Genomic DNA, 13,484 nt, shown 5'->3' with positions numbered 1-13,484 from the left:
AGATAGATACATAGATAGATACATAGATACATAGATAGATGCATAGATAGATAATAGAGAAAAGACACAGAAGAGACAAAAATACCACAATTCTTTTTTTAATGAAAGAATGAGCTTAATTGGTTTTCTTATCTTTCTTGTTCAGCTTTGAAGATTTTCAGAGAAAAGTGGATTTCTTTAGACTTTTATTTTATAGTACTCTAAAACAATATGCAGTGGAAAATTTTCCAACAATTCTAATCAAAATTTTCTTGCTATATACTAATATCTTAGAAAGTTAAACATCATTCCTTATTTAATAAATCTTTAATTTTCAAACTATATACTTTAAATTAAAAAAAACTAGAACATAATTAAATATAGATCTAGAGTATATTTGCATATATATACACAAATATATATAGTAATATATTGAATACACTGAGAAGAAAATTATAATTAAACTTATAAATTATAAATATAAACTTATAAATTATATGTCAAACTTATACATTATAATCAAACTTATACTCAGACTTAAATGAATTTATAAGTTTGATTATAAAATTTCTTGATCTACCTTTATTCTTATTAATATACATGCTTTTGTACAATTGTCTGCATTGCACGCATGAGCTTGTATTCTTTCTACAGAATAGACTGAAATTTGCTGAAGTGCTAGACCTAACATTTTGTAGTTTTGATCTTTGTCTGGCTTCTCTTCACCAAATGGTCAAATATGGGGCCACATTCTGTCCTGTGTTACTGGCAAGTAGGAATCACTGGATGAAAGACGGTCTGTTCGTACCTATAAGGGCACAAATGCTTTCCATTTAATTGTGGATACAATTTAGATGAAATTTTGCATAAAAATTTTCTTTTACATACAGACTTTGATACTGTTAAACAAATAACCATGTTTCATGTTTTGGTTATGCGATTTGCTATGTGCAAATTTCAAAGGTTTTGCTGAACTGCTTTTCGAAGTTGTGTAAGCAGTTCTTGATGGAATTAGTACTTTATGTGAATCTCAATTGCTCTATATCCTTAGCAGCCATCATGAGGGTACGTCTTTTCAGTTTTAGCAATTAAAATGTGTACACATTAGAAAGTCATTGTGGTTTAATTTGCGTTTCTTGAACCGTACTGAAGGTCATTGTCTTTTAGTTTTATGAAGTGCCTGCTGTTCTTTATACATTAATACTAAGGTAATTTATCTGCTGTGACATCAAATTTGAAGTTTCCCTGAAGATTCATAATTCATATTTTATGAATTGTTTCTTTTGCTCTGTAGACCCTTTTTTTTTTGTCCTCGAGTCAACATTATTTGAGAAGTGCGATGTTTTAATTTTATGAAGTAAAATTTGTTTATAGATTCTAAGGTCAAGTTTTCAGTGACAAAATTAAGAAGTTTTTTTTTTTCCAAAGGTAGTTCATTAAAATTTCCCTTGTTCTTTCCTCCAAGATAAAGAAAGACTATTTTAGCACTTTTCATTTTATGATTTACTTTGAATTGTTTTTGTATAGTAACAATTAAGTTTGACTTATTTAATTATTCCCTGTGAATTTCCATCTTTTCAGTATCATTTCCTGAGAAAATCTGATTGCCCTATAACATTTCTATGGCACCTTCATAAATCAATTAATTTATAAATTATTTATGGAAACAAATACATAGAGAATATTGATATATTTAAATGAGTGGCATTTTAATGTCTAAACTCTTTATTTAATTTGTATTTCTCAGTTCATGTCGTATTCTCTTATTTTTTTTCAACTTTAAAATTGAGTCTAAAATCTGGTTGTATGAATGCTTTTTTTTATTAATTACACTTTATTCATTTTGTATCCCCCCATAAGCCCCTCCCTCCTCCCCTCCCGATCCCACCCTCCTTCTCCTTTCTGCATGCATGCCCCTCTCCAAGTCCACTGATAGGGGAGGTTCTCCTCTCCTTTCTGATCTTAGTCTATCAGTTCTCATCAAAAGTGGCTGCATTGTCCTCTTCTGTGGTCTGGTAGGGCTGCTCCCCCCTCAGGGGGAAGTGATCAAAGAGCAGGCCAATCAGATTATGTCAGAGGCAGTCCCTCTTCCCATCACTATGTAAGCCACTTGGACACTGAACTGCCATGGGCTACACCTGTGCAGGGGTTCTAGGTCATCTCCACGAATAGTCCTTGGTTGGAGTATGAGTCTCTGGGAAGTTCCCTGTGTTCAAATTATCTTGTTCTGTTGCTCTGCTGGTGTAACTTTTAAAGGTCTTTATGGCTGTCCTAATTATATACACATTCATAGAAATCATTTTTTTAATTTTTAGTACTGTGGACGTTTGTGTTTGAGAGTGGTTCTGCTATGTAGAATATCTGAGGAATATTAGTTTATGAGGCACAGTGAGATTTCTAATTCACAGCCTTATTCGTGCCACTCGTCTTGATTACATCCTTTACTCTCTGTCAGCACATTTTCCTGTTTAGTTTATGCTCCTAATATTTTTTTATATCAGATTTGTTACCTATTCACATTTCCATGCTTTTCAAATGGTATAGCTTACGTAGTTTAATTTCACATTATCTGTTTTCAGTGCATGTGAAACAATGGAATATTTGCTGTAGACTACTATTTACAAATAATTTCTCATTTTTAAATAGGAGAAATTTTGTCAGTTTCATTACATCATTTAGTCCACAAGGGTGACATCCCCTGCCCTGCCCCTGCTGGCCCATCCAAGGCCCCGTGCAGCAAGGGACGGAGCCAGCTCTTCTTCTGTGATGTTTTTGGGCAGCTCACCCACAATGCCCTGCTCTACTGAGTGTTGCAGCAGGGGAGGGGCAGAAACAGCTCCCTTGCTCTCATGACCCCCAGGGCCATATCTCCTGCCCGCTTTAGGTGACAAGAGGCTAGGGTGGTGGAGGACATCCCTCTCTCACTTAGGACACTGCACCTCACATAAGCTGCTGGGCTAACTCTCCCCCCATTTATGCTCCCAAGGCTGGCTTACTGGTAACTCCCGTAACCAGCATTACCGTATTCCCTGGGTGATATGCAGGATCTGCTCTTCCTGAGTACTGCAGTCAACTCTTCTCAAGCCCACAGGACTAGCTCTGGGGTAAGGGACAGGGCCAGTACTGGGCAGCCCTCAGACATCAACAAGTCCTCAGGTGGCAGCACAGACCCAGAACAACTTCCTGACCTTTGGTTGATGCCTGGTGATGCAGAGTCATGGGCCAAGATGTGGCCCCATTGGCCACACAGGCTAGAACCCCACTATGGTCTCAGGTGGTATCACTGGTTACTCATATCAGACTGGTCCTCACTACCCTTAAGTCTCCAGTTCTGCCTCTCTTCATTGTGCTCACACTTTTCTGTCTCTTGTTCTCTTCCATTTTTAGACAACTTATCTCCTTCTATTATGGGTGTCCATGGTCTCTGAATGTCTGGGGTTGTCTCAGGAGTGGTCTTCAGAATAGTATGACCCACCTATGCACTATGACATATGACAGGGATCATCCTGGGCATGGTATGCCCTCCCTGGCCTATGCTGCACTGGACTGGTGGTCGTGTATGGCCAAGCTCCCTTTCCAGACGCCACGGTACCAGACAGGAGCTCATGTCAGGCTCCTCCTTGTCTTGGCCTGAGTGGGTCCATGCAGGGGTTCTGTGTCTCAGGTTCACTCCAGCCTGGAGCCTGAGGTGTCAGGTGAGGTTTTCTAGTCTCTGGCTTGATACCCAACTTGGGAGTCAGTTAGAGCCTGTGTGGCACTAGGCTGGTGGTTGTCTTAGGCTAGCTCAATGTCTGGGACCCCTACCATCTTGTGGTCATCTCAGGGGCACACTTGTCAGTGTGTGTTACACTATTAATCACTGAGATGTCCACAGGTCAGAACACTGAGCTCAGGCCTGTACCTGTCGTCTCTCCACTCTGCCACCTAGTTGGGCACAGATGACACAGCAGCCACACCTGCAATGCCATTAGGGGCAGTAGACATTTTTTTTTTCATTAAGGACATTAAGATAGCATGATATTCATATTATCTATGTAATTTTGAATAAGCAAAAACAGCATGTTTAGACTTTCTCCTCAGATATGGGAGCTCCGCCCTTATGCTAACTCCCATAGCACATCAGGTTGAAACAGGAGTAAGCACATCTTCTTCCACTGAGGCCAGACAAGGCAGCCCAGCTAGTGGAAAGTGATCCAAAGGCAGGCAACAGAGTCCACGTCAGAGACAAAACCTTGTTCTACTTGCTAGGGAATCCTCATGAAGACCAAGCAGCGCTTCAGCTACATATGTGTAAGGGACACAGATCCAGTCCATGCATGCCTTTGGTTGGTGGTTCAGTGTCTGTGAACCCCCACGATCCTTGGTTAGTTGACGCCATTGGACTTCTTGTGGAGTTCTTGTTCTCTCTGGATTCCCCTATATTTCGCTCAACTTTTACAAGACTTCCCTAGCTCTGCCTAATGCCTGGCTGTGGGAAAACATTTAATTGTTGCTGGCTTCCAGTTTCAGAGGTTTAGTCCATTATTGTCATGGCAGAAAGACATGGTGCTGCAGAAGAAGCTGAAAGGTCCCTTTCTGGATCTGTATGAGGCAGAAGGAGACTATGTGGCACACGAGGCTTAGCTTGGGAATGTAAGACCTCAAAGTTGCCCTCACAGTGACACTCTTCCTCCGACAAGGCCACACCTCCTAATAGTAATACCCACTATAGACCAAACATTCAAATATACGAGTATATTTAAACTGCCACAGAAGGTTATGGGAGAGTATAGAAGGAGATAAAGGAAGGTGTAAATGATGTAATTATATATGATGCTCAAATAAAAGCAGAAAAGAAAACCTAAAGGGAGTAAAAAGTTCTCAAATACTATTTTATAGTTGGTTTTCCGTTATGGAGAAATTTTAAAATTAATAAATATGTTCTATTTAAAAATCTTTCAGAGGACCTGGTTTCCATTGCTTAAATTACATGTAGCTCACAACTCCCTGTAACTACAGTTCTGGTGGGCCCAGTGTTCGCTTCTGACTTCTGTGTGCTTCTACATACACATGCTACACGTAAATCCTCTCAGGCTCACACAAATACTCATAAATAATATGTAAATAGATATTTAAAAAAAACAAAAGTTAAACAAGTAAAATAGAATTGTTTTCCATAAAATTGGAGTGTAAATACATAATAAAAGAGATTCGATGCTGGATACAGTTTGTATACTAACTTGTCTTTCTAGTTTTAATAAAATTTTGATGGTTTTCATGAGAAAATCTTATCTATTCAGTACATAGGGATTAATTGTTCAGAATAAATGTAGCATATATTTTGTTGTCTTATTACTTTTAGCCAGGTTTTTAATATTTAATGTGAAATTTCACATTAAAGATGGATGCTTGTCTTTTTTTTATCTATTATAACAGTTTATGGCTCTCAATAAAAAAATTAAAAATGTTAAAAGTTACTCTAACATTAACATGGGTTAGCATAAATATTCCTCATAAGCACCAATTATATATATATTTTTTATATTTTGTTTCTGTCTTCTCATTAGGTTAGTCATTTTACCTAATCCATTTCTGTTCTACGTTTATGGAATTTCTTGAATAAAGAGCAGGGCATTAAAAAAGTGTGCGAAAGATGAGGACAAAGCACCCAAGCAAACCCAAGATATCGAACACCGCAGTACAGTGCTAGAAGAGTCAAGCTGTACTAATTATTTGTTTTATGTTTAAAAGTGTGTATGTGTGCATACGTGTGCGTATGTGATATGTACGTGCGTATGTGCATATGTGTGTGTGCATGTGAGTTTCTGTGAGTGTATGTGCATGTGTCTACACATGTACGCATCTGTGTGCTAGTATGTATGTGTGTGTCCACGTGTGTGCATGTGCACACTCATATGCATATGAATGTTCACACATGTGTGCATTTGTCTGTGCCTCCTCAAATGTGTGCGCACGCATATGAATACTCATGTTTTCATGTACATATGTGTGTGTGTGCACATGTGAATGTGCATACATTCATGTGTATGTACGTGTTTAATTGTTTCTGTGCACACATATATGTATGTGAATATGTGTGCATATGTGTGTGTGTGTGTGTGTGTGTGTGCTGGTGTGCGTGTTTGTGTGTCTGTGTGTTTAAGGAGTGTGTCTACATGTGAATAGAGTTACTTGGGGAATTAAGTAAAACCTGTAACATTCGTGAGCTCTCTCCTATTGGTTCTAAAACATTAACTGGGGTCCTCCCATTCCCAGTGTCCAGACTTTTATAGTAAACTTAAAAAGAAAAAAAAATACTGATTTTAGAATTTGAATATGAAGAATGTTTAAATAAGAAAAAGAGGTGCAAAAAAATTCCTGACTAGAAGGTATATTAAATTTTTCATTTTGAATTTGGGTTGGTGATCTTAATTTTCCCCATCCATTTCTCCACTTTTCTGTTTAGATTATTTTAAACATTAATGATAAATGACTATATGATGTAATATAAAATGTAGGTAAATGCTCATTACTCTACTCTTACTCAGTTATTCAGAAGCAAATAGTTTAATTATCTTTCAGTTATAGAGATATTTCAGGAAAGGTTTATAATCTCATTTAACTTGACTCCCTTATATTATCAGCAAACATTTTTTTTTTCAGGAAAAATTATAATATAACAATAGAAATTTCCATGTGATGATTTTTATGTTATCTTTTTACATTTCGTTTTTATATGTTTTGTCATTATCACATAGAAGTCTGTTCTTTTCTAGAGACAGACAGTGGGTAGAACCAGGTAGGAGGAAAAGTGGGGAAGAACCGGAAGATTAGAAGGGGATGAAACCGTCATCAGGACATGTTATATGAGAAAATAATCTGTTTTCAATATAAAGACAGGGGGATAAAACTGCATCTCTAATGAATTGGGCAGTTGTAGTTATCAACTTGACCTAATCTCTACAAAACTGACAAGACACTGAGCAGATCAGTAGATCTCCAGGACTCTTTTGGGCTTCTGAGCATAAATGAGGTTTTCAGCCTCATGGACCAAGTAAGTGGCTATTTGATTCTCAGCGTCTACAATGTAAATGCAGACATTGATGGCCTACCTGGACTATACTGTATATGCAATCTATTGAATCCTCTTTTACTATGCCTTCATTCCATTAGTTTTGTTTCAGTAAAGAATCCTGATTGTTACAATAGGCTTCCTAGATTTTTCAGGCACTTCCAGCAAGGGTCTCATTTCCTTGCCAGCAAGTGCTTCTATTTTCCAGGGAGAGGGGTAGGGGGTTACTTTGAGTCTGCTAACTTTTTTGTGCATTTCCGGTGCTTTTTTCCCTTCACTTCTGGAAGAAATGTTCCAGTTTAGAAAAAAATAACTACACAACAGACATAATAACAACAGGGTTCAAGTTCAGTGATTTGTTGGAATACTGAGTACATGTCAATTTTTATTAGGATATGTTTGTTAAATTTAGTTCTGCTGATGTGAAAGCTTCAGAATTACAGTTAATCTAGGAAATGATAAAAATATTAAATCAGAGGTTAAGACTTATGCTACATTTTAATGCAAAGATATACTTAGGTTATAATGCTGTAAATGTTTCACTAATAAAGGCATTCACATAAGAAGATCTCAAAGGAGAGGAAATACTTTCAATGAGAGAAAATAGTAAAGAAAATGCATAAGGTTTTGTCCTGTCATCTATGACAAAGATGTATCCTTGACATCAATGGCTGTCTTGATTTTTAAAGTAATTTCAGGGTATTCAATGCATTTTTGGTATATTTATATTGAAATATTCTTTGTGATTCCATATATGTGTATGAGCCTTGCTGAGTGTTTGAGATATTACAAAGGAAACTATGGCATTCAGATCAATCTAGAGAATCTCTCAGATAGCAGGGAGTCCAGTCAATTTCTTCTCAGTTCTCAGGCAACATATTGTGACAGAGCAGTTTGCACTTTTCTGCAGTAACTCACAATTTCCAACTTTCTCTCGCTTTTATTTTAAAGTTTACTTATCTTACTTAAGAAGGTCTGAATTTCTTGTCTTTAGTTTGTGCCCATACTTTTAATTGCATATATTTAAAGTATACAGTACAGTGTAATAATCATATATATATACATACATATATATACATACATATATATACATATCTATCTATCTATCTATCTATCTATCTATCTATCTATCTGAGATATAATGACAGCTAGTGAAGCCAATTATCACATCTACATTTATCTGGTCTGCTGCTTGTATCTTAAGAACAGTTAAAGAGTATTATCACCAAAATTTCAATATACATCATGTTGCTAATCTATAACCCTTATCTCATAAAATAATACTTCTAAAAATGATTGAGCACCAAATTATATGCTTTATGTTTTTACTAAATAATAATTTTAGTTTAATTTTATTTTTTATTTAGTTAAGCTATAGAATAAATAACAAATATCATCAATGAAAAATATATAATAAAATACAAGCTAATATGTAAATAATTACTATAACCAAATCTTTTATGTACCTGAGTTTTTTATCAAAAGAGTAGTTCCACTTTAATATCACCATGTGATATTACAATTCTGAAATTATTCTCTTGCCCTAATTATTATACTGTAATTTTAGATTATGATAAGGATAATATATACACTCAGACTAAAAAAAGATACTGACTTTGCCAGATAATATAATAATGAGACATTTTAAGCATTTAAAAATTTAATAGACAGCATGCCCAATTTTTAAAAAATATTTGTGTTGTTTTCCATTATTTGGAATTGAGGGGTTTGTCCACATACGTGGAAATTCCTCTGCAGGACAGAAAGTAATTGGACACCCCAAAATTGGAACAAAAGTACAGGCTGTTGGGGTCATTTGGTATGAGTGTTGGAATCTGAACTCAGGTCCTTTGAAAGAGCAAAAAATCTGGCACAGGGATCTTTTCTGAGACTGATACTCCAAACAAGACCATGCATGGGGATAACCTAGAACCCCTGCACAGATGTAGCCCATGGCAGCTCTGTCTCCAAGTGAGTACCCTAGTAAGGGGAACAGAGACTGTCTCTGACATGAACTCAGTGGCTGGGCTCTTTGACCACCCCTTCTTACCAGGCCACAGAAGAAGATAATTTGGTCAGTACTGACTAGACCTGATAGACTTGGGTCAGATGGAAGGGGATGAGGACCTCCCCTAACAGAGGACTTGGAAAGGGGCATGGGAGGAGATAAAGAAAAAAGGGAGGAGTTAGGAGGAGGAGAGGGACAGGGCTACAGATGGGATTCCAAGTCAATAAACTATAATTAATAAAAAATTAATTAGTTAAAAATAAATAGAATGTTAAAAGAAGATCAAAGGCGTTATAATTAATAGTGGACTTGTAATTCTTTATCTTGTCATTTGGAAGATGATAAAAAATTGGAATGAAGAAAAAGAAAGAGCAATATATACTCTGAATTGTTCAGCAAAATATTAGTCACATTTTAATCATTGGTTATCATATTTATTTAAGTAGCAAAAAAGTTTTCTTTCAGTTGCATATATACTAAAATTAGGACAAATAAGCTTATTCACCCCATGATGAAATTTTACAAAGAGCTTATTCTGATAAATGGTATCTGTAATTCTAGGTAATTTAAAATTTTTGATTTCTTTCATCATAAAACTCAGATATTTTAATTTGCATTCAACATGTAGAAAAAAAACTTCCTTAGACTCTCCCTCTGCCTTGTCAAAAAGGGGGGGGGTGCGGCAGTGGAAACTGCATGAACAAAATTACAATGTTATTCAAGGGCATTTTAATAACTGAGAATTGATACTGAAAATGATTGAAATCTGCTGAAGGCTTAACTATATAATTTTAGTCATCGCATAGAATAATAATGGAAAGCAGAGCATCTCCAGTGGAATACATTATAGGAGCCGTTTCAGAGGGATGTGGAACATGTTAAAACTGTTTCCTAGCCTCTAGGATTTGAAATAGATAATGCATTTGACCCTCTCAGCACAGGAGACTCACTATCCCCAGAGAGCACTTTCACTAGCTTGTTAATCTCTGTCTAAGTAGTAACCTATGCACCAGTATAATAAAGATCAAGTTGGTTAAAGTATCTGTGGTCCTAGTTTAATGCATAAATACTTCTGGCAACAAAGATAAAACCAGAAAATACCCTGAGGTACCCAAGGAACTGCAGAGTGGAGATAAAATTATTCGACTGAGTGGAACTGCTGAATTTAATACCAATATAGAAATTTTATCAGTTTATCTTGAAAGAAATTGAAAAATGTAGTACTTCAAATAATATAGCGTCAGAAGATGAAGTGCTTAAGTCGTGATTATGGGTGTAGCTGTCTGTGGACTTACTTCTCTATTGCTCAGTAAAAAGGGAAAGTAAATGAGTCCTTCAGAATGATATAACTGCAGTTCTTCAGAAGTGCTTTTAAAGAATATTACTGTTTACTGTGCAATTAGCGCTCACAAATATTTCTAACTGGAAATATCAGAATATTATAAAGTATTATAAAGGTAAAAGAAATCATCCTTGTTGATCTAAAGTTTAGATATGCTGTAAATAGACACCAGATAACTGAAATTTTTCATGAACAGTACCAGAGTTATTTAATGTAAACATTATACTATTATTATTATTATTATTATTATTATTATTGGTGATGGTAGAAGTAGTATATTATAAAGAGGATTGTTTAATCCGAATAATAAAATTGCCTAATCACTTTGGGTTACAAAGTAATTAAGAAGTCAAAGATTTGATCCTGGCATTTAATTAAAATTTGTTCCTGCAAGTTTGTTAACAGATCTTTTGTAGCTATTTGAATTTAATAAGGCATGGAATACTACCTCCCAATATAAGCATTTCTGTCAATGCTATCCATAATAAAAAGTGACTTTTTAAGGTTAAAATACTTTTCATTTTTATGATGTGTTTTTAAAGAGGCATATATGGAGGTGATCTGAGAATTGTTCTCATTTCTCAGCTCAGCATGTGGTATATATAAAGAAATCCCTGGGCATTCTACATGTCAGTAATTACTCACAGGTACATATACTCAGGAGTTGGCTGAGTGAGTGAAGTGCCTGCTACACAGCCATGAGGAACTTACCTTAGATTTCTATTACCTAGTTAAAACCAGATGTGACGGCTTTCCTCTCTAATTCTAGCACAGGGAATGCAGACACAGAGCCCTGAAATTCATTGCTTAGTCAGTATAACTCACTTACTGAGGTTCAGGTTCAATAACGTCACTGTCTAAAATAACAATATGGAGAGATTTTAAGGAACTCACGTGATGTCAACTTATAACCTACCTAAACACACAGAGTGAGGGGAGGGTGTTATATACATCTTCACACAAGTAAGTATATGACATATGCATATATGCATATATGACATAAAATAAACATGCATACACACAGACAGACAGAATGATGCACACACGCACAGGCACACACACGTAATTACTTAGTGTTTTAATGAAAAGTAACCACTTTCTTTCTGTCTTGTTTCCATTTCAAAACACCCAGTGAAAAGTTGTTTGTTTATCACAACAACATCATGTTTTCCTGTGATGGGAAGTGCATTTTATTAAAGGAGTGGGATTAGAATCCTAAACTCATGATGTTATGTTCTCCTTAATGATTATTTAATACAGGAATATGAGCCATAATTATATTCGTATTTCTATTTTTATTTAAAAATCACTTGATTGTTGAACAGATTATAAATAAACTTTATTTTTATTTTTGCTATGTTCTGTGTACATAACTCTCTGAGGTCAATGAACCTTTCACATGGTGATGGATTTAAACAGCTGTTAGTCGAGACAGCTCACATATTTAGACACATCTTTCCAGATGTTTAAATGGGTTACAGTCACCGTCCTTGTTACACCCACATGCCCTTAGATCACTTTCCTGGATCTGTGTGTTCCTGCTTTGACTTTGGAGGTGATAACCTGGCTTCACACAGTGCCTGTCTTCAGATCACTGTAGGAACCAACAATGAGCCCTTGTAGTGCCTGTTTCTCCCTTACAGTGTATTTCATTATGGGGGTAGATCTGTCCCTGAGAACATGTAGGTCTGAGCTGATTAGTTATAAAATTCTTCTGTTGAGTCCCACTGAGGCTAGACTTGGCTCGTTTCTCTATATCCCAACTCTTTTTTCATGCTGCATGAACTTAACCTGCATTCTTTTAAGACACTTGCATTATGACTCATGTATGTCAGTTTTCATGTTGAAGTGAACAACTCTTGTCATCCAGGATAGGAAAGAAAGACGTTCTGACTACTTCCACAGACTCTGAATTGTTGTTCTATCCCTAGGAAACTTTTCTCCTTGAAATTCCAAAGGACAATCTCCATTTTTATCATTTTCTCCTTCTCACTTCAAAAGTGATCTAATCATTTTGACTAATGAAAATTTATTGTGAAAACATTTATAGATTACATTATGTACAGTCAAGTTCACAGGTTTGTCAAATACTCTACAAAATTAAGATTAATGTATTTGCTTTGTAATAGGATATTATTTTTAAAAAGATGAGAAAGTATGACCATTAAAACTGAGAATATGAATAAATATTACAGACACTTTTACACATAAATGAATAATCACATTCAATGTTTGACCTACAAATGTCATTCTACTTTTAATTTATTCTTTGAAGATTTCATCACATTATTTTATTTCTCTAACTCCTTCTTCTCTGATCCCTCTCTCTGCCCATACAGCCTCCCTTTTTTCAATTTTAATTAATAATTTTTTTATTAATTACAGTTTATTAACTTTGTATCCCAGCTGTAGTCCCCTCCCTTGTCACCTTCTAATCCCACCCTACCTCTCTCATCTTCTCCCATGCCCTTCCCCAAGTCCACTAATAGGGGAGGTCTTCCTCTCCTTCCATCTGATCCTAGCTTATGAGGTCTCATCAGGAATGGCTGCATTGTCCTCCTCCATGGCCCAGCAAGTTTGCTCCCCCATCAGAGGGAGGTGATCAAAGAGTTCATGTCAGAGACAGTCCCTGCTCCCTTAACCAGAGGACCCACTTGCAGACCAAGCTGCCATGAGCCCCATCTATGCAGGGGTTCTAGGTTATCTCCATTCATGGTCCTTGGTTGAAGTATCAGTCTCAGAAAAGACCCCTTTGCCCAAATCCTTTGGTTCTGTTGCTCTCCTTATGGAGCTCCTGACCACTACCCCCAGGTCCTTTATCTCCCCCTTCTTTCACAAGACTCCCTGCACTCTGCCCAAAGTTTGGCCATGAGTCTCTGCATCTGCTTTGATACCCTGTTGGGTAGAGTCCTTCATAGGCCCCCTGTGGTAAGCTCCTGACCTGTTCCAAGCCCTCTTTTTCTTCTGATGTCTGTCCTGTTTGCCTTTCTGAGTGCGGATTGCACATCTTACCCAGGTTCTTTCTTCTTGCTTAGCTTCTTTAGGTGTACAGATTTTGGTGTGTTTAGCCTATATTATATGTCTAATATCCACTTATAAGTGAG

The 13,484-nt window shown here is 36.3% G+C and overlaps 1 non-coding gene across 1 annotated transcript; it reads right to left on the bottom strand.

Annotated features, from left to right (window-relative positions):
• Positions 1 to 3,819: 3,819 nt before the first annotated feature.
• On the bottom strand, positions 3,820 to 3,957 carry LOC129679075 (small nucleolar RNA SNORA17). Its single transcript, XR_008720500.1, has one exon. It is a non-coding gene; the product is annotated as a small nucleolar RNA SNORA17 (small nucleolar RNA).
• Positions 3,958 to 13,484: the final 9,527 nt, after the last annotated feature.

This window comes from Psammomys obesus, unplaced genomic scaffold (assembly GCF_907164565.1).
Source record: "Psammomys obesus unplaced genomic scaffold, mPsaObe1.curated_primary_1811, whole genome shotgun sequence".
NCBI classification, from domain to species: Eukaryota; Metazoa; Chordata; class Mammalia; order Rodentia; family Muridae; genus Psammomys; species Psammomys obesus.
This window is presented reverse-complemented; position numbering and strand designations above follow the sequence as displayed.